Source organism: Crinia signifera, unplaced genomic scaffold (genome assembly GCF_055691185.1).
Source record: "Crinia signifera unplaced genomic scaffold, ASM5569118v1 HAP2_SCAFFOLD_629, whole genome shotgun sequence".
Lineage (NCBI taxonomy): Eukaryota > Metazoa > Chordata > Amphibia > Anura > Myobatrachidae > Crinia > Crinia signifera.
In genome coordinates, this window is record NW_028142524.1 from 27527 (window position 1) to 54396 (window position 26870).

The 26870-nt window shown below is 49.4% G+C and overlaps 1 long non-coding RNA gene across 4 annotated transcripts in view; it reads left to right on the forward strand.

Moving 5' to 3' along the window:
* LOC146055907 (uncharacterized) overlaps positions 1-26650 on the forward strand; it is a 45778-nt gene extending 19128 nt beyond the window's left edge. For 3 of the 4 annotated variants that reach the window (XR_014468983.1, XR_014468981.1, XR_014468982.1), the window contains exons 4-8: positions 13946-14169; positions 16881-17104; positions 19396-19619; positions 22312-22535; positions 26407-26650. This is a non-coding gene — a long non-coding RNA (uncharacterized LOC146055907). Of the gene's footprint in view, positions 1-11463; positions 11646-13945; positions 14170-16880; positions 17105-19395; positions 19620-22311; positions 22536-26406 lie in introns of those variants that run through there. The other variant, XR_014468984.1, reaches the window with a different exon arrangement.
* The last annotated feature ends 220 nt before the right edge of the window (positions 26651-26870 follow it).

Consider the following 26870-nt stretch of genomic DNA (forward strand, 5'->3'; position numbering starts at 1 on the left):
CAGGAGATCCTAGGGTCTCAGAGCACAGCAGTATGGAGGTGCCTCAAACTGCTGGGGAAGATGATGGCGTCTTTAGAGACGTTACAGTTCGCCAGGTTCCACTCGAGAGTGTCCCAGTGGACAGGGAACACTCAGACCATGAGGTCAGAACAAATGTTGTTGTTTTCAGAAACTCGATCCTTCCTAAAATGGTGGATGGAGGTGGATTCCCTTCGGGGGAGTCGGTCCCTGCAGTCCTGGAGCTGGGTGGTAGTCACTACCGACGCCAGTCTCAGAGGCTGAGGGGCAGTAGTCGTGGACCTGCGTCTGCAGGGCTTGTGGACTTTAGAGCAGAAAGACTGATACTTTACAGTCTGCCTTACTGATCAACATCTTGGAACTGAGGGCTGTGTGGAAGAGGTTTTCTCTGGCGGGAGAAAAGATTACAAGAGCTCCCTTTTAGGCATTCAGACCGACAACGTCACAGCTGTGGCGTATCTGAATCACCAGGGAGGCACACACAGCAATCTGGCCATGTGGGGGTGTCCCGAATCTTCTTGTGGGCGGAACAGAATGTTCTAGCATTATCAGCAATCTTCATACCAGGAGTGGAGAATATAGAGGCCGACTTCCTGAGCAGGGAGAAACTGATGGAAGGAAAATGGAGGCTGAATCCACAAGTATTCCACTAGATTACAATAAGGGGGAAACCCCGGATAGGGACCTGAAGGCATACAGGTTCATCCATCAGGTACCCAGGTTGTATGACAGGACGTGGGATCCACTGGCAGAAGCAGTGGATGCCATGACTATCCCCTGGGAGGGGAATCTTCTTTATGATTTAACGCCAGTTCCAATGCTGGCAAGAGAGTTGAAAACAATACAGGCCCAGACAATTCCAGTAATTTTAGTGGCCCCAGATTGGCCAGGGAGATCCTGGTACTCGAGGCTTCAGAGATTCTCTGTGGACTCGTGGCGTCTACCTCTGAGGTCAGACCTTCTAAAACAAGGACCGTTCAACCAGCTGGATTCAGCTCGATTAATTTTGACGGTCTGGCTGTTGAAAACGCCATTTTGAGGAATATAGGATTCTCAGAGGCGGTGGTTAACGCAATGAGGAAAGCCAGAAAGTCAGTGTCTTCTGTAAATTATTTTGGGGCCTGGAAGACCTATATTTGTTGGTGTGTAAGACAGAGGTCACGCACATCGAGATTTAAAATGGCTAAATAGTTGGAGTTTTTTACAGGAGGGCCTTTCCTCTGGGTTAGGCCTTCAGTCACTCAGAGTACATTTCTCGACCGTGTCAATTTTTCTTTCCAAAGAAGGATTGCGTTAGAACCAGAAGTACAGACCTTCCTGCAGGGGGTTTATCTATTGAAACCTCCCTACAACCAACCAGTAGCGCCAGGGGAATTATCTCTGGCTCTGGAGTACCTTAAAGAGGCGCCTTTTGAGCCGTTAAGGTCGGTTGACCTTAGTTTCCTTTCAGGGAAGCTGGTATTTTTGTTGGCGGTGGCGTCAGAAAAAAAAAAAAAAAAAAATATCGGAGTTGATTGCTTTGTTCTTCAAGTCTTCCTCCCTTATATGTCATGATGATAGGGCTGCCTTTCGGACAGTACCCCTAGATTTTTACCAAAAGTAGTCTCTGCTTTTCATCTAAATCAGGAGATTGTTCTGCCTGTGTTTCAACCCACAGAGGGTTGTTAGGAAAAGGGACAAATTGAGGAATTTGGATGTTGTGCGCGTCTTGCGCGTTTATGTGGACAGAGTTAAGAGTGTCAGAAAGACTGATACTTTACTGGTTTGTATGACATACACAAACTTAGTTGGCCTGCTTCTAAGCAGACCATTGCTAGGTGGTTGCGCTCTGTTATTGCGTTTGCATATACTAAAGTTGGTAGGACTGTACCGGCCAGGATTAATGCGCATACCACCAGGTCGGTTGCCACCTCTTGGGCGGTTCGACATGGGGCAACAGCTGAGCAGGTTTGCAGGGCTGCCACTTGGTCTTCTGTTCATACTTTTGCCAAATTCGATAGGTTCCATGAGTTCGCGTCGGTGGACGCATCATTCGGGCAAGCAGTGATGAAAACTGCAGACCTGAGCGTACCCACCCAAAAGGACCGGCTCTGGAACGTCCCAATGTGAAGCTGTGTCACCAGGACCATTGAAAGAGAAAAAGGGATTTTTGTAAGAACTTACCGTTCGAATCCCTTTCTCTGATATGGTCCTGGTGACACAGCGATCCCTCCCTTACGCTCAGTAAGTATGCCAGTGTTCATGATGTTTCATGTTATAATTGGTTGAAAAGTTAAATTTAAAATTGTGCATATAATATGTGCAGGTGTTTGTACTGAGTTAATGTATTCCAGTGGCTTTGAAAGATTGAACTGAGGAATCTGGGATGCAGTAGGGGAGGAGCCTACCCTCCAAAAGCTTTAGGATAGGTGCCTGGCTCCTGCGGACCCTCCTACATCCCAATGTGAAGCTGTGTCACCAGGACCATATCAGAGAAAGGGATTCGAACGGTAAGTTCTTACAAAAATCCCTTTTTTCCAGGCCTCCATGCAGGATCACAGGTGAAATACTTTGCTCCACCTGTGATCTTTTAAAATGTGTCAGTGAATAATGAGTGCACCTGCCGGGTGACCTGGAAAACGCAGACTGTTGGAGGGTCCTGAGGACCGAGGTTGGGACCCACAGACCTAGAGAGAGTATCAGAATTTTTTTCACAGCAGCACTAGGCTAAAAGTTTCTTTATTGAAAAATGCCAAAAAAATATATATTTAGTTGATTGTTTATATCGTACTTAAAAGTAATTATGTGGTGAGGCAAGTGATTCACTTCTGTTATCACATATTTTACGATTGGCAGCCACCAGCACTGATTTTGCCTATTATTTTGACCATATTTATAATTACATGACCAGATTAATGTTTTATTCTCAAGACACTGTTATAAATACTCGCAGAGGTTTTCTCAATGCCACAAATCCTTTTCCAGGATGAGCTGAATTAAAACAGTAATAAAACCCACAATAAATATGACTGTTTGTTTTAGAGCAGTATTGGAGTTTAGGGGATTTACTAGTATCAGGGTAGAACAGAAAGCAGTTTATTAACCCCTGGGGTCAGTGTGATACTGACAGGTGTCACAACTAAAGATGTACTGTAACAAGAGACTGTTTAGAATTGGTAACGGTGAGCTGCGGTTATACAGTAGTGAAGAGTTTTCATAAAAGTGTAGAAAGAGGTGTTTATATAAAGAAGGGGCAACATGCATGGGTAGAAATATTTGTGAACTGAACGTAGCAGCTGCCGGGTGAGTTGGCGGGGTACCACAGGCGATTCCCCACCCTAGCAGATGGGGGCCTTAAGAGCTGCAGAGTTATTCAAGTTGGGTCAAAATCTTCTTGTTGCGAACCACGGTGAAGGCAGATACATCTGACCATATCACCCTCCTTCTGTCATCCGTAGGACACAGAAATTAGTGTTCCTGCCCTTTTTGTGTCTGGGACTTTGCGCCCTTCCGCTGCCCCCCTGGTGCGCTGACACCCCGTTGCAAACTTTCTCATCCGCCCCCCCTGCATGCACTGAAACGCTGATGAGCTCTCTGCTGAAAGCTGTGTGTCTGTTGTTACAGATGTAGCCCGCCACCGTCCCCCATGCTGTTACCACTGCTGAAGTCCTGAGAAGTGAGCGGCATGGCAGCTCTTTAAAGTGACAAATCCCCCCCCCCCCCCCGCCACAACGCTAAGCTGCTCTCTGCTAGCAGTGGCTGTCAGCTCTTCCTGCCGGCTAAGCCTCTCTCTCTCTCTCTCTCTCGCCTCACCCTCTCTCTCTCTCTCTCTCTCGCCTCAGAAGGCACCTTTTGAACCATTAAGGTCGGCGGACCTTAAGTTTCTCACATGGAAGCTGGTATTCTTGTTGGCAGTGGCATCAGCGAAGAGGGTGTCAGAGTTACAGTAGGAGCATTGTCATGCAAGTCTCCTTTCTTGATATTTCATGAGGATAGGGCAGTTCTTCGGACGGTACCTCAGTTTTTACCAAAAGTAGTCTCTGCTTTCCATCTAAACCAGGAGATAGTTCTACCTGTGTTCAACCCCCAGAGGGTTCTAGAAAAAGGGACAAATTGAGGAATTTGGATGTTGTGCGTGCATTACGCATTTATGTGGACAGAGTTAAGAGTGTCAGAAAGACTGACGACTTGTTAGTGTTGTATGACATACACAAGATTGGTTGGCCGGCATCTAAGCAGACCATTGCTAGGTGGTTGCGCTCTGTGATAGCTTTTGCATACACTAAAGTTGGAAGGCCTGTTCCGGCAAGGATAAATGCGCATACCACCAGGTCAGTTGCCACCTCTTGGGCGGTTCGACATGGGGCAACAGCTGAGCAGGTTTGCAGGGCTGCCACTTGGTCATCTGTTCATACCTTTGCCAAATTCTATAGGTTCCATGAGTTCGCGTCGGAGGACGCATCATTCGGGCGAGCAGTGATGAGAGCTGCAGACCTGAGCGTACCCACACAAAGGACCGGCTCTGGAACGTCCCAGTGTTGAGCTGTGTCACCAGGACCATTGAAAGAGAAAAAGGGATTTTTGTAAGAACTTACCGTTCGAATCCCTTTCTCTGATATGGTCCTGGTGACACAGCGATCCCTCCCTTACGCTCAGTAAGTATGCCAGTGTTCATGATGTTCATGTTTAATTGGTTAAAGTAACAGTTATTGTTAAAAAATGTGCATATAATATGTGCAGGCGTTTGTACTGAGTTAATGTATTCCAGTGGCTTTGAAAGATTGAACTGAAGAGTCCGGGATGCAGTAGGGGAGGAGCCTACCCTCTAAAAGATTTAGGATAGGTGCCTGGCTCCTTCGGACCCTCCTACATCCCAGTGTTGAGCTGTGTCACCAGGACCATATCAGAGAAAGGGATTCGAACGGTAAGTTCTTACAAAAATCCCTTTTTTGTGTATTTCAAAAATGTAAAGAAATAAAAAAAGTTTGGACATTTTCCGAGCAACAATCTGGTTGGAACAAATATTTTAACGACATTTTGGGTGTCACGAACGGTGAAACGGTGTCAAGGCATGCATTATATGTAATAGTAGAGTGCAAGACTAATAAAAAGACTAATAAAGAGATTACATCTCCATATGTGCCAAAGTGGTTTGTGCAAAAGGCTAGTGAACAGCTAACGAACCCAATACACCAATCATGTCCAAACTATGGCCCGCCAGCTGTTGTGAAACTGCAAGTCCCATCATGCCTTGCCACAGTTCTGCTATTAGGGAATACTAAAACTATGGCAAGGCATGCTGGGATGTGTAGTTTCAAAACAGCTAAAGGGCGCTCAGTGACAAACGAGCTTTAAAATCAAAGTCAATTGTTTGGTGACCCGACTCCCAGGCTGCACGTCACCTGGATTTCTCCTCGCACCCTTCGCGCACAGTAGGGCAATAAGCTGCATCTAGTTTATTTAGGGCGCAAAAATGCAGCCAACAAGACCAGGGCAAGGGCTGCGAACAATTCATTAGCTCCCACTACATTAGGCAAGAGCTACGGGTGCACAAAACAATTGAATCACCATTATATGTTGTTTAGCACCTTACATAAATTATATATATATTTTTTATTATTATTCTTTTAATATGCAGTACAGTAAGACCAGCAACCCTTACCACCAGCATAGCTCTGCCCCAACACTCATGAAGCACCGCCTACATGTTTTGATTGGCCCACAATCCAATCAGTCAAAGAAAATGGATCACCATCAATAGGTAAAAACATTGATGGTCATCCATTGCACAATAGTGTGTATGCACTATTGTCATCAATTGCAAAGACGTCCATCCCTAAAGCTGTGCACACACAGTGCAAGTGAGCCTCTGTGCTAAGTTTGCAGTTAAGCACAGATGGCTCAGCATTGTGTGCTGAACAATCTGTCACGGCCAGTGTTCTCTGGTGTGAGAACACTGGCGATGACTAGATTTATAACTGGATGCAGTGTAAATCTAGTCAGGCAACAGCGACGCGCGGGACCGCGCAATCGTCATCACCAGAGGGTATACACATGGAGTGATCCTTTTTTCATTTCTAAGCGATCTAGTCAGATCACTTAGAAATAAGCCTCATATTCCCCTGGGCGGGATGTATTAATGTAAATCGCCAGCCGCCGCGATGCTACCGCATATGTACTAACATATGCGGCTAGCATCGGGTTGCGGTGACGGAGACCCCCGCGATACCTGTAATGTGGTGTGCGGGGGTCTCCGTCACATCCTGGCTGTGACACCTGCTGAGGGAGGAGTAGATCGATGGAGGATGGGTCGCAAGGACGGCGGGCGGCGATAGAAGCCCATAGGCATCTATAGAATATAGCCACCCAGAGGTGGAGATACCCTGCCAGGCGGAGATGGGGCGGACGGATAATGGTACATAGGAAAATGCGGTAAAACCCCCGTTTTATCACATTTTCCCTTTAGTACATCCCGCCCCCTGTGTGTATGCCCCATTAGGATGGTAGATAATACAGTATACACTTTAGACTACAGTATAACTAATGTGACAATAATCCCTGTATAACCATCCAGCAAGCAATCCCGGCGGGTGACATGTACTTGGTGTCACCTGAACGCAGCAGTGATCCCAGCCTATATACAGTATGCCCAGTTATCCCACATCTGCACTAATGGCTATGTGCAGTTTGCTAGCCTGTACGGTTTGGCTCACCTGTATCTCACCACATTGGCATGCCGGGCACATATTTACCATTACACTCACATGTGTTTATTATCATAGAACATAGCAAAGCGCGCATAGCTACTGCAGCAGAGAGAGAACATATGGTATACACACAGAGGCTTCCCATAGATTATAATCTGGTCTATATACACCTGTGTCACACTTTGAGAAAGCAGATAGATAATATACAGTGTATAATAATGCAGACAGCACTGGGGCTGAGATATTACAACCTGAGCCATAGAGTAGCGCTGCTGAGGATACACTGGTATGCCCATACACATAGATATCCCCAGGAGCACCATGCAGCAGCCCTGTGGGAGTCACATACATGACAAAGAAGTAAGGTCAGCTATCAACAATAAAACCAGAGCCTTTAAATTCTATAAAAATAACTTGAATGAGGAGGCATTCGCAAAATACAAAGAATCAAACAAAACTTGTAAAGGGGTAATCAAAGCAGCTAAAATATTATATGAAGAGTGCATAGCCACTGAAAGCAAAAACAACCCAAAGAAATTTTTTAAATACATAAATAGTAAACGTTTAATTAAGGAAAACATAGGCCCACTAACTGATACTAGTGGAAAAAGTGTTACTGAGGACAAGGGAAAAGCAAAACTGTTAAATGAGTTCTTCTCATCAGTATTTACTAAGGGAGAGCAGACTGTGGAACGAACATTTACCACAAACGGGACAAATAAGCCAGATCTCATTGTGGATTTCACGCCGAAAGAAATAATACTGAGGCTAAGCAAACTCAAAACAAATAAGTCACCAGGGCCAGATGGGATTCATCCGAGGGTATTAATGGAATTAAGGGATGAACTAGCTACCCCCCTACATTATATCTTTAGCAAGTCACTATCGTCAGGTATAGTACCAAAAGATTGGAGAATAGCAGAGGTAGTGCCAATATTCAAAAAAGGAAAAAAGGAAGATCCAGCTAATTACAGACCCGTTAGTTTAACATCAATTGTGGGTAAACTATTTGAAGGATTTTTAAGGGATGGTATCCAGGAATATTTAGATCATCACCTTCTACTCAGTACTAACCAACATGGGTTCGTGAAAAATCGTTCATGCCAAACTAATCTACTAGGGTTCTATGAAGAGGTTAGCAAAAACCTCGATAATGGAAATGCTGTAGATGTGATTTTCCTAGATTTTGCTAAAGCATTTGATACTGTCCCACACAAGAGATTGATTAATAAAATGGAGAACCTAGGATTGGGTGAAAATATCTGCAGATGGGTAGGGAATTGGCTATGTAATAGAGAACAAAGAGTGGTTGTGAATGGTGCCGTATCAGATATGATACCGGTACTAAGTGGAGTGCCCCAGGGTTCGGTTTTGGGGCCCATTTTGTTTAACATTTTTATTAACGATATTGGGATAGGGTTACTCAGCAATGTATCCATCTTTGCGGACGATACAAAACTTAGCAAAGTCATCAAATCACCAGAAGATGTCACCATGCTTCAAAATGATCTTGCAATTCTAGATGAGTGGGCAAAAAAATGGAAGATGAGGTTCAATGTAGATAAATGTAAGGTTATGCACCTTGGGAGACACAACCAGTGTGCAAGTTACAACCTTAGCGGAGAGGAACTGGGTAATTCCATACTTGAAAAGGATCTAGGAGTCCAAATAGACAGCAATCTAGGATGTAGTGCCCATTGTAACGTAGCTACAAAAAAGGCCAACAAAATTCTGGCATGTATTAAGAGGGGAATGGAAACTAGGGACTCAAGGGTAATTATGCCACTATATAAAGCATTGGTGAGACCTCACCTAGAGTACGGAGTACAGTTCTGGGCCCCACACTATAAAAAGGACATCATAGAATTAGAAAAAGTCCAAAGGCGAGCAACAAAGCTTATTAGGGGAATGGAGAATTTAAGCTACGGGGAGAGATTAAGCAATTTGGGACTATTTACATTAGAAAAGAGACGTTTAAGGGGGGACATGCTCAACATGTACAAGTATATCAAGGGCCAATATAAGGAACTGTCACACACCCTATTTTCTACTAGAAAGGAATCTAGGACGCGAGGGCATGAGTATAGATTAGAAGAAAAAAGATTTCATTCAGCTAGTAGAAAGAATTTCTTTACGGTCAGAACAGTCAAACTCTGGAACTCTCTTCCCAGAGAGGTGGTAACGGCTGGCTCATTAAATGCGTTCAAGGCAAAGTTGGACAAACATTTACTGGAGAAAAACATCCATGGGTACAAATAAGAAATATAATTTGTCTGTAAAATACCAGAACCAACCAAATCAGCAATGGATATCTATACCAGGTTGAACTAGATGGACGCAAGTCTTTTTTCAGCCTTACCTACTATGTAACTATGACCAACATACAGACTGAGCTCCAGTCCTCACCCACAGGTTGCTCAATGCTCAGGGGGTGTTCTGCACATGTGCACTTACCAGCCGCTTCTTCTACGCAGGGGCATGGCGTCCCAGTCAGTGGCTGCCTCCATCAGAACAGCCGGCAGAGTGCTCATGTAGGGGGAGCAGCAGTGATGACGATGCATTATGTGCCAGGTGTAGTTCCAGCAGCTGCCAATAGGTGGCGATGGTGCGGCACAGCGTGAATGACGTCACTGCATTGTAGCTACGAGATACACAAACAGTCCGTGTATGAGTGGCTGGTACAGTGGCGTGTACCGTTAGTTCAGCGTCTGGGACAGCCACTCAGGCTGAGCCACCACGGGTTCGAATCCTCCTCCAGTGTCTGCTGTTTCAGGGGCGTGGGGTGTAGCGCCTTCGGATCCGGCAGCAGCCTGAGTTTTTGACTCATCCACTGATACCACAATATTTTCTGCTCAAACTACATAATATTAATAATTAGCCACCATATATAACCAGGAGGAATAACTTTAAGTGGGGGCAGGACGGAGTCTGTGTACAGACCAATTGTTCTAAATATACAGTTTATTCATTGGCACAAAACGGCAAAATAGGTTAAAATTAAAAAAGTGCATTAAGAAAAAAGTGAATAGAAATTGGAGCTGTGTGTCCGTGTCGCTGTACACTTATACAGTGCCCGTGTCAGCAGATTTCCACATACACAATTTTCTTTAATAACTCATGTCGACCTATTCCTGTGTTGACCTTTTTCATGCAGCCTTTTGGATTGTGTCGACCGTTTTCAGCATCAATTTAAACTAGGTCGATGTTTTTCATATGTAGACCTTTTCACTGCCGACCAAAAGATCTAATTACTGTCGACTTAATGACCCTCACCCCTGGTCACAGCGTCTATAAACTGTTATGTAGGACAGGAGACAAGTTCCGAAAACTAAAATATCATAAATTCCCAAACGTTGGGCAAAAGAAGCAGCCTCTGTGTTTTCCTTCACATGTAGTCATACAGGTAGAGTCGGACAACAGGAATAATAGGCGCTACATGATAATGTATTTATAGCATTCCTCCCAACTGTCCTGATTACAGTGGTATGGTCCCGCTATTTGGAGCCTGCCCTGATGTCCCTTGAGGGGAGGTGATCATGGCTGCTCTGCTTTGTGGAGCAGCCGGTGATTGCTGGATAGGTGCCGTGCGCAGCAAGGAGAGACGGGGCTGGGTACGCTGGCAAAGAGGATGGAAAACCCGGGGCCTCGATGCCCGGTCCCGCCCCCGTTGCACATAGCCCCGCCCCTTTCCAGGGCCAGCTGCATGCAGGTCCCACTGATCTATTGGTAAAAGTTGGAAGGAATGTTCGATGTTCTGTGTATACAATACATTCCTTTTTCTTTTTTAATAGTAGGATCGGCAGCAATTAGCTGTATGCTCTGGCCTTCGTCTGCGGATCTTCGCCTCCAGTGAAGTGTATGGCCTTTGTCAAACATACATAAAAAAAAATAAAAAAATGATACCCGATCTATTGTCTGCGGGCAGACGTGATTCTAGTCTGGCTCTAAACACAGATATTTCTCCATTCCCTGGAGAGAAATTGGCCTCACACCCCTTGCTGAAACAGGTAAGGATCATATGGTCGACCTAAAGATTGTCGACAGTCATTAGGTCAACATACTGCAAGGTCGACATGGGTCAAGGTCAACAGGTCATTTGGTCCAAAAAAGCATTAGGTCAAAATGGTCTAGCTCAACATGGGGTTTTGTACTTTTTTTTTACCCGAATGCCGACACAGTCAACATGGACACAGGATTAAGTGCACCGCATCCCCTCGCATGTCTGGCTGTGCTTGGCACTCTATGTTATTCTCCCACCACACCCTAGTGCAGGCGTTCCCAACCACGGTCCTCAAGGCACACCAACAGTACAGGTTTTAATGATATCCAGGCTTGAGCACAGGTGACTTAATTAGTACCTGTGATTTGGATTAATCCATCTGTGCTGAAGCCTGGATATCACTTAAACCTGCACTGTTGGTGTGCCTTGAGGACCGTGGTTGGGAACGCCTGCCCTAGTGGATGGTAGGGCATGAAATTCCGCCTGTCGGCACATGTCGGCTTAAAAAAACCCCCAAAAATCCAGTGAAAAACCCAGTCGACCTAGACCATGTTGACCTAATGACCTGTCGACCTAGACCCATGTCGACTTTGCAGTATGTCGACCTGATGACTGTCGACCATCTGATATCGCTGATACAGGTTAATAGATAGAGGCTATCAATCCGAACGGCCTGTAATTGGTATAGCTATCTCACCCCTGCATTACTATATTAAGTATCAATTGGTAATGGGGGAGGCGCACCCAGGAATATGTATTAGACTTGGAAGCAAAGAAAGATAAAGTATTCCTACAAGGGGCAATCTAGGTTAGCATATATTAATGTTCTGATTAATGTTATAGGTACATTAATAAAGTGACCCAAGAAGCACTCTGCCGGCTGTTCTGATGGAGGCAGTCACTGACTGGGACGCCATGTTCCTGCGTAGAAGAAGCGGCTGGTAAGTGCACATGTGCAGAACACCCCCTGAGCATTGAGCAACCTGTGGGTGAGGACTGGAGCTCAGTCTGTATGTTGGTCATGTATGTGACTCCCACAGGGCTGCTGCATGGTGCTCCTGGGGATATCTATGTGTATGGGCATACCAGTGTATCCTCAGCAGCGCTACTCTATGGCTCAGGTTGTAATATCTCAGCCCCAGTGCTGTCTGCATTATTATACACTGTAAATTATCTATCTGCTTTCCCAAAGTGTGACACAGGTGTATATAGACCAGATTATAATCTATGGGAAGCCTCTGTGTGTATACCATATGTTCTCTCTCTGCTGCAGTAGCTATGCGCGCTTTGCTATGTTCTATGATAATAAACACATGTGAGTGTAATGGTAAATATGTGCCCGGCATGCCAATGTGGTGAGATACAGGTGAGCCAAACCGTACAGGCTAGCAAACTGCACGTAGCCATTAGTGCAGATGTAGGATAACTGGGCATACTGTATATAGGCTGGGATCACTGCTGCGTTCAGGTGACACCAAGTACATGTCACCCGCCGGGATTGCTTGCTGGATGGTTATACAGGGATTATTGTCACATTAGTTATACTGTAGTCTAAAGTGTATACTGTATTATCTACCATCCTAATGGGGCATACACACAGGGGGCGGGATGTACTAAAGGGAAAATGTGATAAAACGGGGGTTTTACCGCATTTTCCTTTGTACCATTACCCGTCCGCCCCATCTCCGCCTGGCAGGGTATCTCCACCTCTGGGTGGCGATACCCTATAGATGCCTATGGGCTTCTATCGCCGCCCGCTGTCCTTGCGACCCATCCTCCATCGATCTACTCCTCCCTCAGCAGGTGTCACAGCCGGGAGGACATCCGGCTGTAGGGAGGAGGAGGAGAGGCAGGGGGACACTGACAGCCGCCAGGATGTGACGGAGACCCCCGCACACCACATTACAGGTATCGCGGGGGTCTCCGTCACCGCAACCCAATGCTAGCCGCATATGTTAGTACATATGCGGTAGCATCGCGGCGGCTGGCGATTTACATTAATACATCCCGCCCAGGGGGATATGAGGCTTATTTCTAAGTGATCTGACTAGATCGCTTAGAAATGAAAAAAGGATCACTCCATGTGTATACCCTCTGGTGATGACGATTGCGCGGTCCCGCGCGTCGCTGTTGCTTGACTAGATTTACACTGCATCCAGTTATAAATCTAGTCATCGCCAATGTTCTCACACCAGAGAACACTGGCCGTGACAGATTGTTCAGCACACAATGCTGAGCCATCTGTGCTTAACTGCAAACTTAGCACAGAGGCTCACTTGCACTGTGTGTGCACAGCTTTAGGGATGGACGTCTTTGCAATTGATGACAATAGTGCAACTGCCCATTGATTGTGGCACACTATGCAATGGATGACCATCAATGTTTTTACCTATTGATGGTGATCCATTTTCTTTGACTGATTGGATTGTGGGCCAATCAAAACATGTAGGCGGTGCTTCATGAGTGTTGGGGCAGAGCTATGCTGTGTGGGGCTGAAAGACAGATGAAAATGTGATGAAAGACAGTGTGGGGCTGGTGCGATGGTGACAGTGTGGGGCTGTTGCAATGGGGAGACTACAGTGCGGGCTGGAGCAATGGGGAGACTACAGTGTGGAGCAGGTGCAATGGGGAGACTACAGTGTGGGGCTGGTGTGATGGGAGACTACAGTGTGGGGCTGGTGTGATGGGAGACTACAGTGTGGGGCTGGTGCGATGGGGGACAGTGTGGGGTAGGTGCAATGGGGTTAGGTTTTTTTTCCTTGAAATGCCGCCTGCCACCGCTGGGAATAAAGAATAATCCGCGTGGCATTATGTGAATTTTGGCTCAATCCGCGTGGCATTATGTGAATTTTGGCTCAATACGTTTGGCATAATGTGTAAGGGGCAAGTATAATGGGGTCTATTATTTTGTTGCAGAATGTGTAGAAGTGGTATATGGTGTGGAACACTACACAAGGCCAATTTTGAGTGTCCACACCCTCTTTTCCTGAGCGCTCGCGCACAAATGTGTTGACACTATTGACACCAAGGTGGGCCTGTGTACTTTAAATGCCAGGACCTATTTTTAATCCCCTTCCCGCCCTTTATCTGCTCTCTGAGCGTGCACACTGGCACCATCTCTTTGCAAGTTTTTGAACAGGATTCTCCTAAACTCACTATGCCGCTATTTTTACATACTGTTGTAGACCAGCATTTTCTTTTTTTAAATATGGATGTTTTCCTCCTCTTCCCTCCCCTTCAGGATGCTACTAAAACCTTGCTGCCACTGAGGACGCCCAGGACGTTGCTCAGGACACCGCCCAACATAGACGGGAAGGATACAGGCGGGGAGACAGCTGCCCCAACTCCGCCCCCAGGGCGCTGCGGCAGAGAACACAGCCCAACGCTGCTAGGAACGACGCTGAGGAGGAGAGAGGTGCCCTATTCGACAGATGCTGCAGTACCCCCACCTGCGACCGATTCTATGTGAGTGCACTCTTCGGTCACGCCTGGCGAAGAGTATGTCTTGGGGGGGGGGGGGAGCGAGGGAGGGGAGAGGAGGTGCAAGATTAATCTGCTTTGGGCTAAGGGAAGAGGTGTGGCATGATGCTAGGTGGTGGGTTGTGATTACATGTAATGGGCATTAAGGGGTTTAGCAGTGGTGTCAAACTCATGGCCCTCCAGCTGTTGTGGAACTACACTTCCCAGCATGCCCTACCACAGATTTTAGCGATCCATTATATAAAATCTGTGGCAGGGCATGTAGGGATGTGTACTTCCACAACAGCTGTAGGGCCGTGACTTTGACACCACTGGGTTAAGGGATACTTTTTAAATATGTTATAGGTACACGGTAACATCATAATGTCCCCCCTTCTGTTATTTTGTTTGTTTAAAATAAAATTGATGGCGCCATCTGTGTGTGTGTATACGTATATGTGTGTATATATTCGATCCCTTACCACCGTGGCAAGCGCAGCGAGCCCGCAAGGGGGGACGATCCACGTGGATGGTGCTCCTGGGGATATCTATGTGTATGGGCATACCAGTGTATCCTCAGCAGCGCTACTCTATGGCTCAGGTTGTAATATCTCAGCCCCAGTGCTGTCTGCATTATTATACACTGTAAATTATCTATCTGCTTTCCCAAAGTGTGACACAGGTGTATATAGACCAGATTATAATCTATGGGAAGCCTCTGTGTGTATACCATATGTTCTCTCTCTGCTGCAGTAGCTATGCGCGCTTTGCTATGTTCTATGATAATAAACACATGTGAGTGTAATGGTAAATATGTGCCCGGCATGCCAATGTGGTGAGATACAGGTGAGCCAAACCGTACAGGCTAGCAAACTGCACGTAGCCATTAGTGCAGATGTAGGATAACTGGGCATACTGTATATAGGCTGGGATCACTGCTGCGTTCAGGTGACACCAAGTACATGTCACCCGCCGGGATTGCTTGCTGGATGGTTATACAGGGATTATTGTCACATTAGTTATACTGTAGTCTAAAGTGTATACTGTATTATCTACCATCCTAATGGGGCATACACACAGGGGGCGGGATGTACTAAAGGGAAAATGTGATAAAACGGGGGTTTTACCGCATTTTCCTTTGTACCATTACCCGTCCGCCCCATCTCCGCCTGGCAGGGTATCGCCACCTCTGGGTGGCGATACCCTATAGATGCCTATGGGCTTCTATCGCCGCCCGCCGTCCTTGCGACCCATCCTCCATCGATCTACTCCTCCCTCAGCAGGTGTCACAGCCGGGAGGACATCCGGCTGTAGGGAGGAGGAGGAGAGGCAGGGGGACACTGACAGCCGCCAGGATGTGACGGAGACCCCCGCACACCACATTACAGGTATCGCGGGGGTCTCCGTCACCGCAACCCAATGCTAGCCGCATATGTTAGTACATATGCGGTAGCATCGCGGCGGCTGGCGATTTACATTAATACATCCCGCCCAGGGGGATATGAGGCTTATTTCTAAGTGATCTGACTAGATCGCTTAGAAATGAAAAAAGGATCACTCCATGTGTATACCCTCTGGTGATGACGATTGCGCGGTCCCGCGCGTCGCTGTTGCTTGACTAGATTTACACTGCATCCAGTTATAAATCTAGTCATCGCCAATGTTCTCACACCAGAGAACACTGGCCGTGACAGATTGTTCAGCACACAATGCTGAGCCATCTGTGCTTAACTGCAAACTTAGCACAGAGGCTCACTTGCACTGTGTGTGCACAGCTTTAGGGATGGACGTCTTTGCAATTGATGACAATAGTGCAACTGCCCATTGATTGTGGCACACTATGCAATGGATGACCATCAATGTTTTTACCTATTGATGGTGATCCATTTTCTTTGACTGATTGGATTGTGGGCCAATCAAAACATGTAGGCGGTGCTTCATGAGTGTTGGGGCAGAGCTATGCTGTGTGGGGCTGAAAGACAGATGAAAATGTGATGAAAGACAGTGTGGGGCTGGTGTGATGGTGACAGTGTGGGGCTGTTGCAATGGGGAGACTACAGTGCGGGCTGGAGCAATGGGGAGACTACAGTGTGGAGCAGGTGCAATGGGGAGACTACAGTGTGGGGCTGGTGTGATGGGAGACTACAATGTGGGGCTGGTGCGATGGGGACAGTGTGGGGCTGCTGCGATGGGGGACAGTGTGGGGTAGGTGCAATGGGGTTATTTTTTTTTTCCTTGAAATGCCGCCTGCCACCGCTGGGAATAAAGAATAATCCGCGTGGCATTATGTGAATTTTGGCTCAATCCGCGTGGCATTATGTGAATTTTGGCTCAATACGTTTGGCATAATGTGTAAGGGGCAAGTATAATGGGGTCTATTATTTTGTTGCAGAATGTGTAGAAGTGGTATATGGTGTGGAACACTACACAAGGCCAATTTTGAGTGTCCACACCCTCTTTTCCTGAGCGCTCGCGCACAAATGTGTTGACACTATTGACACCAAGGTGGGCCTGTGTACTTTAAATGCCAGGACCTATTTTTAATCCCCTTCCCGCCCTTTATCTGCTCTCTGAGCGTGCACACTGGCACCATCTCTTTGCAAGTTTTTGAACAGGATTTTCCTAAACTCACTATGCCGCTATTTTTACATACTGTTGTAGACCAGCATTTTCTTTTTTTAAATATGGATGTTTTCCTCCTCTTCCCTCCCCTTCAGGATGCTACTAAAACCTTGCTGCCACTGAGGACCCCCAGGACGTTGCTCAGGACACCGCCCAACATAGACGGGAAGGATACAGGCGGGGACTCAGCTGCCCCAACTCCGCCCCCAGGGCGCTGCGGCAGAGAACACAGCCCAACGCTGCTAGGAACGACGCTGAGGAGGAGAGAGGTGCCCTATTCGACAGATGCTGCAGTACCCCCACCTGCGACCGATTCTATGTGAGTGCACTCTTCGGTCACGCCTGGCGAAGAGTATGTCTTGGGGGGGGGGGGGGAGCGAGGGAGGGGAGAGGAGGTGCAAGATTAATCTGCTTTGGGCTAAGGGAAGAGGTGTAGCATGATGCTAGGTGGTGGGTTGTGATTACATGTAATGGGCATTAAGGGGTTTAGCAGTGGTGTCAAACTCATGGCCCTCCAGCTGTTGTGGAACTACACTTCCCAGCATGCCCTACCACAGATTTTAGCGATCCATTATATAAAATCTGTGGCAGGGCATGTAGGGATGTGTACTTCCACAACAGCTGTAGGGCCGTGACTTTGACACCACTGGGTTAAGGGATACTTTTTAAATATGTTATAGGTACACGGTAACATCATAATGTCCCCCCTTCTGTTATTTTGTTTGTTTAAAATAAAATTGATGGCGCCATCTGTGTGTGTGTATACGTATATGTGTGTATATATTCGCTCCCTTACCACCGTGGCAAGCGCAGCGAGCCCGCAAGGGGGGACGATCCACGTCCCCCCCCTTGTCGGGATTTTGAACGCCGGGATTCCGGCGTCGGGATTTCATACTGAATCCTCGCTCCCTTACCACCTCCTTCTCTTCCGATTCCCCTCCTCTGCTTCCCTCCTCCTTTCCTATGCTTCCCTCCTCCGCACCCTCTCTCCCCCTCCACTGCTCTTCTGCTCTCCCTTCTAACTCTTCCTCTACTCTGCTCCCCATCCTCCTCTGCCCCCCCTCCTCCTCACCTCCACTCCTCCTCAGCTCCTTCTTCTCTGATCCCCCTCCTCTCCTCCACTTCCCCCTCCTCCACAACCCCTATCTTCCTCTCCCCTGCTCTCTCTTTCCCCTCTATCTCTCTCCTGCTCACCAATTTCCCCACACTTCTCTATCTCTCTTTCAGACTGCCGGTGACCTCGTGCTGGGGTGCAGGAAGAGAACAGAGGGGGGGAGAAAGAGAGAGAGAGAGAGAGGGGGGGAGAGAGGGGGGGAGGGGGAGAGAGGGGGGGGGGAGAGAGGGGGGGAGAGAGGGGGGGAGGGGGAGAGAGAGGGGGGGAGAGAGAGAGAGAGGGGGGGAGGGGGAGAGAGGGGGGGAGAGAGGGGGGGAGGGGGAGAGAGGGGGGGAGGGGGAGAGAGAGGGGGGGAGGGGGAGAGAGGGGGGGGAGAGAGAGGGGGGGAGAGAGGGGGGGAGGGGGAGAGAGAGGGGGGGAGAGAGGGGGGGAGAGAGGGGAGGGGGAGAGAGAGGGGGGAGAGAGAGAGGGGGAGAGAGGGAGAGAGAGGGAGAGAGAGAGAGGGGAAGAGGGAGAGAGAGAGTGAGTTGTGGGGAAATTGGTGAGGAGGAGAGAGATAGAGGGGAAAGAGAGAACAGGGGAGAGGAGGGGGATAAGGGAAGAAGGAGCAGAGGAGTGGAAGAGGAGAGGGGGCAAAGGAGCGGAAGAGGAGAGGGAGCAGAATAGAGGAAGCGGAGGAGGAGGGGAAGCAGAGGAGAGGAGGGGGATCGGAGGATGGAGAGTAGATGAGAAGGTGGTGGGGGAGCTGAGGAAAGGAGGAGGAGGAGGAGAGAAGAAGGAAGAGCAGGAGCAGAGGAGGGAAAGTGAAGGAGAGGAGAAGGGGGAGCAGAGGAGAGGGGGTGAGGAGGCAATGGGGAGACTACAGTGTGGGGCTGGTGTGATGGGAGACTACAGTGTGGGGCTGGTGTGATGGGAGACTACAGTGTGGGGCTGGTGTGATGGGAGACTACAGTGTGGGGCTGGTGCGATGGGGGACAGTGTGGGGTAGGTGCAATGGGGTTAGGTTTTTTTTCCTTGAAATGCCGCCTGCCACCGCTGGGAATAAAGAATAATCCGCGTGGCATTATGTGAATTTTGGCTCAATCCGCGTGGCATTATGTGAATTTTGGCTCAATACGTTTGGCATAATGTGTAAGGGGCAAGTATAATGGGGTCTATTATTTTGTTGCAGAATGTTTAGAAGTGGTATATGGTGTGGAACACTACACAAGGCCAATTTTGAGTGTCCACACCCTCTTTTCCTGAGCGCTCGCGCACAAATGTGTTGACACTATTGACACCAAGGTGGGCCTGTGTACTTTAAATGCCCGGACCTATTTTTAATCCCCTTCCCGCCCTTTATCTGCTCTCTGAGCGTGCACACTGGCACCATCTCTTTGCAAGTTTTTGAACAGGATTCTCCTAAACTCACTATGCCGCTATTTTTACATACTGTTGTAGACCAGCATTTTTTTTTTTTAAATATGGATGTTTTCCTCCTCTTCCCTCCCCTTCAGGATGCTACTAAAACCTTGCTGCCACTGAGGACCCCCAGGACGTTGCTCAGGACACCGCCCAACATAGACGGGAAGGATACAGGCGGGGAGACAGCTGCCCCAACTCCGCCCCCAGGGCGCTGCGGCAGAGAACACAGCCCAACGCTGCTAGGAACGACGCTGAGGAGGAGAGAGGTGCCCTATCCGACAGATGCTGCAGTACCCCCACCTGCGACCGATTCTATGTGAGTGCACTCTTCGGTCACGACTGGCGAAGAGTATGTCTTGGGGGGGGGGGAGCGAGGGAGGGGAGAGGAGGTGCAAGATTAATCTGCTTTGGGCTAAGGGAAGAGGTGTGGCATGATGCTAGGTGGTGGGTTGTGATTACATGTAATGGGCATTAAGGGGTTTAGCAGTGGTGTCAAACTCATGGCCCTCCAGCTGTTGTGGAACTACACTTCCCAGCATGCCCTACCACAGATTTTAGCGATCCATTATATAAAATCTGTGGCAGGGCATGTAGGGATGTGTACTTCCACAACAGCTGTAGGGCTGTGACTTTGACACCACTGGGTTAAGGGATACTTTTTAAATATGTTATAGGTACACGGTAACATCATAATGTCCCCCCTTCTGTTATTTTGTTTGTTTAAAATAAAATTGATGGCGCCATCTGTGTGTGTGTATACGTATATGTGTGTATATATTCGATCCCTTACCACCGTGGCAAGCGCAGCGAGCCCGCAAGGGGGGACGATCCACGTGGATGGTGCTCCTGGGGATATCTATGTGTATGGGCATACCAGTGTATCCTCAGCAGCGCTACTCTATGGCTCAGGTTGTAATATCTCAGCCCCAGTGCTGTCTGCATTATTATACACTGTAAATTATCTATCTGCTTTCCCAAAGTGTGACACAGGTGTATATAGACCAGATTATAATCTATGGGAAGCCTCTGTGTGTATACCATATGTTCTCTCTCTGCTGCAGTAGCTATGTGCGCTTTGCTATGTTCTATGATAATAAACACATGTGAGTGTAATGGTAAATATGTGCCCGGCATGCCAATGTGGTGAGATACAGGTGAGCCAAACCGTACAGGCTAGCAAACTGCACGTAGCCATTAGTGCAGATGTAGGATAACTGGGCATACTGTATATAGGCTGGGATCACTGCTGCGTTCAGGTGACACCAAGTACATGTCACCCGCCGGGATTGCTTGCTGGATGGTTATACAGGGATTATTGTCACATTAGTTATACTGTAGTCTAAAGTGTATACTGTATTATCTACCATCCTAATAGGGCATACACACAGGGGGCGGGATGTACTAAAGGGAAAATGTGATAAAACGGGGGTTTTACCGCATTTTCCTTTGTACCATTACCCGTCCGCCCCATCTCCGCCTGGCAGGGTATCTCCACCTCTGGGTGGCGATACCCTATAGATGCCTATGGGCTTCTATCGCCGCCCGCCGTCCTTGCGACCCATCCTCCATCGATCTACTCCTCCCTCAGCAGGTGTCACAGCCGGGAGGACATCCGGCTGTAGGGAGGAGGAGGAGAGGCAGGGGGACACTGACAGCCGCCAGGATGTGACGGAGACCCCCACACACCACATTACAGGTATCGCGGGGGTCTCCGTCACCGCAACCCAATGCTAGCCGCATATGTTAGTACATATGCGGTAGCATCGCGGCGGCTGGCGATCCCGCCCAGGGGGATATGAGGCTTATTTCTAAGTGATCTGACTAGATCGCTTAGAAATGAAAAAAGGATCACTCCATGTGTATACCCTCTGGTGATGACGATTGCGCGGTCCCGCGCGTCGCTGTTGCTTGACTAGATTTACACTGCATCCAGTTATAAATCTAGTCATCGCCAATGTTCTCACACCAGAGAACACTGGCCGTGACAGATTGTTCAGCACACAATGCTGAGCCATCTGTGCTTAACTGCAAACTTAGCACAGAGGCTCACTTGCACTGTGTGTGCACAGCTTTAGGGATGGACGTCTTTGCAATTGATGACAATAGTGCAACTGCCCATTGATTGTGGCACACTATGCAATGGATGACCATCAATGTTTTTACCTATTGATGGTGATCCATTTTCTTTGACTGATTGGATTGTGGGCCAATCAAAACATGTAGGCGGTGCTTCATGAGTGTTGGGGCAGAGCTATGCTGTGTGGGGCTGAAAGACAGATGAAAATGTGATGAAAGACAGTGTGGGGCTGGTGTGATGGTGACAGTGTGGGGCTGTTGCAATGGGGAGACTACAGTGCGGGCTGGAGCAATGGGGAGACTACAGTGTGGAGCAGGTGCAATGGGGAGACTACAGTGTGGGGCTGGTGTGATGGGAGACTACAGTGTGGGGCTGGTGCGATGGGGACAGTGTGGGGCTGCTGCGATGGGGGACAGTGTGGGGTAGGTGCAATGGGGTTATTTTTTTTTCCTTGAAATGCCGCCTGCCACCGCTGGGAATAAAGAATAATCCGCGTGGCATTATGTGAATTTTGGCTCAATCCGCGTGGCATTATGTGAATTTTGGCTCAATACGTTTGGCATAATGTGTAAGGGGCAAGTATAATGGGGTCTATTATTTTGTTGCAGAATGTGTAGAAGTGGTATATGGTGTGGAACACTACACAAGGCCAATTTGAGTGTCCACACCCTCTTTTCCTGAGCGCTCGCGCACAAATGTGTTGACACTATTGACACCAAGTGGGCCTGTGTACTTTAAATGCCAGGACCTATTTTTAATCCCCTTCCCGCCCTTTATCTGCTCACTGAGCGTGCACACTGGCACCATCTCTTTGCAAGTTTTTGAACAGGATTCTCCTAAACTCACTATGCCGCTATTTTTACATACTGTTGTAGACCAGCATTTTCTTTTTTTAAATATGGATGTTTTCCTCCTCTTCCCTCCCCTTCAGGATGCTACTAAAACCTTGCTGCCACTGAGGACCCCCAGGACGTTGCTCAGGACACCGCCCAACATAGACGGGAAGGATACAGGCGGGGACTCAGCTGCCCCAACTCCGCCCCCAGGGCGCTGCGGCAGAGAACACAGCCCAACGCTGCTAGGAACGACGCTGAGGAGGAGAGAGGTGCCCTATTCGACAGATGCTGCAGTACCCCCACCTGCGACCGATTCTATGTGAGTGCACTCTTCGGTCACGCCTGGCGAAGAGTATGTCTTGGGGGGGGGGGGGAGCGAGGGAGGGGAGAGGAGGTGCAAGATTAATCTGCTTTGGGCTAAGGGAAGAGGTGTGGCATGATGCTAGGTGGTGGGTTGTGATTACATGTAATGGGCATTAAGGGGTTTAGCAGTGGTGTCAAACTCATGGCCCTCCAGCTGTTGTGGAACTACACTTCCCAGCATGCCCTACCACAGATTTTAGCGATCCATTATATAAAATCTGTGGCAGGGCATGTAGGGATGTGTACTTCCACAACAGCTGTAGGGCCGTGACTTTGACACCACTGGGTTAAGGGATACTTTTTAAATATGTTATAGGTACACGGTAACATCATAATGTCCCCCCTTCTGTTATTTTGTTTGTTTAAAATAAAATTGATGGCGCCATCTGTGTGTGTGTATACGTATATGTGTGTATATATTCGCTCCCTTACCACCGTGGCAAGCGCAGCGAGCCCGCAAGGGGGGACGATCCACGTCCCCCCCCTTGTCGGGATTTGAACGCCGGGATTCCGGCGTCGGGATTTCATACTGAATCCTCGCTCCCTTACCACCTCCTTCTCTTCCGATTCCCCTCCTCTGCTTCCCTCCTCCTTTCCTATGCTTCCCTCCTCCGCACCCTCTCTCCCCCTCCACTGCTCTTCTGCTCTCCCTTCTAACTCTTCCTCTACTCTGCTCCCCATCCTCCTCTGCCCCCCCTCCTCCTCACCTCCACTCCTCCTCAGCTCCTTCTTCTCTGATCCCCCTCCTCTCCTCCACTTCCCCCTCCTCCACAACCCCTATCTTCCTCTCCCTGCTCTCTCTTTCCCCTCTATCTCTCTCCTGCTCACCAATTTCCCCACACTTCTCTATCTCTCTTTCAGACTGCCGGTGACCTCGTGCTGGGGTGCAGGAAGAGAACAGAGGGGGGGAGAAAGAGAGAGAGAGAGAGAGAGGGGGGAGAGAGGGGGGGAGAGAGGGGGGAGAGAGGGGGGGAGAGGGGGGGGGGAGAGGGGGGGGGAGAGGGGGGGGGGGGGGGAGAGGGGGAGAGGGGGGGGGGGGGGGGAGAGGGGGGGGGGGGGGAGAGGGGGGGGGGGAGAGGGGGGGGGGGGAGAGGGGGGGGGGGGAGAGGGGGGGGGGAGAGGGGGGGGGGAGAGGGGGGGGGGGAGAGAGGGGGGGGGGAGAGGGGGGGGGAGAGGAGGGGGGGGGAGAGAGGGGGGGGGAGAGAGGGGGGGGGGAGAGAGGGGGGGGGAGAGAGGGGGGGGGGAGAGAGGGGGGGGGGAGAGAGGGGGGGGGGAGAGGGAGAGAGAGAGTGAGTTGTGGGGAAATTGGTGAGGAGGAGAGAGATAGAGGGGAAAGAGAGAACAGGGGAGAGGAGGGGGATAAGGGAAGAAGGAGCAGAGGAGTGGAAGAGGAGAGGGGGCAACGGAGCGGAAGAGGAGAGGGAGCAGAATAGAGGAAGAGGAGGAGGGGAAGCAGAGGAGAGGAGGGGGATCGGAGGATGGAGAGTAGATGAGAAGGTGGTGGGGGAGCTGAGGAAAGGAGGAGGAGGAGAGAAGAAGGAAGAGCAGGAGCAGAGGAGGGAAAGTGAAGGAGAGGAGAAGGGGGAGCAGAGGAGAGGGGGTGAGGAGGCAATGGGGAGACTACAGTGTGGGGCTGGTGTGATGGGAGACTACAGTGTGGGGCTGGTGTGATGGGAGACTACAGTGTGGGGCTGGTGTGATGGGAGACTACAGTGTGGGGCTGGTGCGATGGGGGACAGTGTGGGGTAGGTGCAATGGGGTTAGGTTTTTTTCCTTGAAATGCCACCTGCCACCGCTGGGAATAAAGAATAATCCGCGTGGCATTATGTGAATTTTGGCTCAATCCGCGTGGCATTATGTGAATTTTGGCTCAATACGTTTGGCATAATGTGTAAGGGGCAAGTATAATGGGGTCTATTATTTTGTTGCAGAATGTGTAGAAGTGGTATATGGTGTGGAACACTACACAAGGCCAATTTTGAGTGTCCACACCCTCTTTTCCTGAGCGCTCGCGCACAAATGTGTTGACACTATTGACACCAAGGTGGGCCTGTGTACTTTAAATGCCCGGACCTATTTTTAATCCCCTTCCCGCCCTTTATCTGCTCTCTGAGCGTGCACACTGGCACCATCTCTTTGCAAGTTTTTGAACAGGATTCTCCTAAACTCACTATGCCGCTATTTTTACATCCACGTCCCCCCCCTTGTCGGGATTTTGAACGCCGGGATTCCGGCGTCGGGATTTCATACTGAATCCTCGCTCCCTTACCACCTCCTTCTCTTCCGATTCCCCTCCTCTGCTTCCCTCCTCCTTTCCTATGCTTCCCTCCTCCGCACCCCCTCTCCCCCTCCACTGCTCTTCTGCTCTCCCTTCTAACTCTTCCTCTACTCTGCTCCCCATCCTCCTCTGCCCCCCCTCCTCCTCACCTCCACTCCTCCTCAGCTCCTTCTTCTCTGATCCCCCTCCTCTCCTCCACTTCCCCTCCTCCACAACCCCTATCTTCCTCTCCCCTGCTCTCTCTTTCCCCTCTATCTCTCTCCTGCTCACCAATTTCCCCACACTTCTCTATCTCTCTTTCAGACTGCCGGTGACCTCGTGCTGGGGTGCAGGAAGAGAAGAGAGGGGGGGAGAAAGAGAGAAGAGAGAGAGAGAGAGAGAGAGAGAGAGAGGGGGGGAGAGAGGGGTAGAGGGGGAGAGAGGGGGAGGGGGGAGAGAGAGAGGGGGAGAGGGGGAGAGAGGGGTAGAGGGGGAGAGAGGGGGAGGGGGAGAGAGAGAGGGGGAGAGGGGAGAGAGGGGGGAGAGAGAGGGGGGAGAGAGAGAGGGAGAGAGAGAGGGGAAGAGGGAGAGAGAGAGTGAGTTGTGGGGAAATTGGTGAGGAGGAGAGAGATAGAGGGGAAAGAGAGAACAGGGGAGAGGAGGGGGATAAGGGAAGAAGGAGCGGAGGAGTGGAAGAGGAGAGGGGGCAAAGGAGCGGAAGAGGAGAGGGAGCAGAATAGAGGAAGCGGAGGAGGAGGGGAAGCAGAGGAGAGGAGGGGGATCGGAGGATGGAGAGTAGATGAGAAGGTGGTGGGGGAGCTGAGGAAAGGAGGAGGAGGAGGAGAGAAGAAGGAAGAGCAGGAGCAGAGGAGGGAAAGTGAAGGAGAGGAGAAGGGGGAGCAGAGGAGAGGGGGTGAGGAGGCAATGGGGAGACTACAGTGTGGGGCTGGTGTGATGGGAGACTACAGTGTGGGGCTGGTGTGATGGGAGACTACAGTGTGGGGCTGGTGTGATGGGAGACTACAGTGTGGGGCTGGTGCGATGGGGGACAGTGTGGGGTAGGTGCAATGGGGTTAGGTTTTTTTTCCTTGAAATGCCGCCTGCCACCGCTGGGAATAAAGAATAATCCGCGTGGCATTATGTGAATTTTGGCTCAATCCGCGTGGCATTATGTGAATTTTGGCTCAATACGTTTGGCATAATGTGTAAGGGGCAAGTATAATGGGGTCTATTATTTTGTTGCAGAATGTGTAGAAGTGGTATATGGTGTGGAACACTACACAAGGCCAATTTTGAGTGTCCACACCCTCTTTTCCTGAGCGCTCGCGCACAAATGTGTTGACACTATTGACACCAAGGTGGGCCTGTGTACTTTAAATGCCAGGACCTATTTTTAATCCCCTTCCCGCCCTTTATCTGCTCTCTGAGCGTGCACACTGGCACCATCTCTTTGCAAGTTTTTGAACAGGATTCTCCTAAACTCACTATGCCGCTATTTTTACATACTGTTGTAGACCAGCATTTTTTTTTTTTAAATATGGATGTTTTCCTCCTCTTCCCTCCCCTTCAGGATGCTACTAAAACCTTGCTGCCACTGAGGACCCCCAGGACGTTGCTCAGGACACCGCCCAACATAGACGGGAAGGATACAGGCGGGGAGACAGCTGCCCCAACTCCGCCCCCAGGGCGCTGCGGCAGAGAACACAGCCCAACGCTGCTGGGAACGACGCTGAGGAGGAGAGAGGTGCCCTATCCGACAGATGCTGCAGTACCCCCACCTGCGACCGATTCTATGTGAGTGCACTCTTCGGTCACGACTGGCGAAGAGTATGTCTTGGGGGGGGGGGGAGCGAGGGAGGGGAGAGGAGGTGCAAGATTAATCTGCTTTGGGCTAAGGGAAGAGGTGTGGCATGATGCTAGGTGGTGGGTTGTGATTACATGTTAGATTAGATACCTCTTTATTGTCATCACCCCAAATAGGGTGACAAAATTCAATTTAGCATCCATCCAGTACAAAACATCAATAAATAAAAT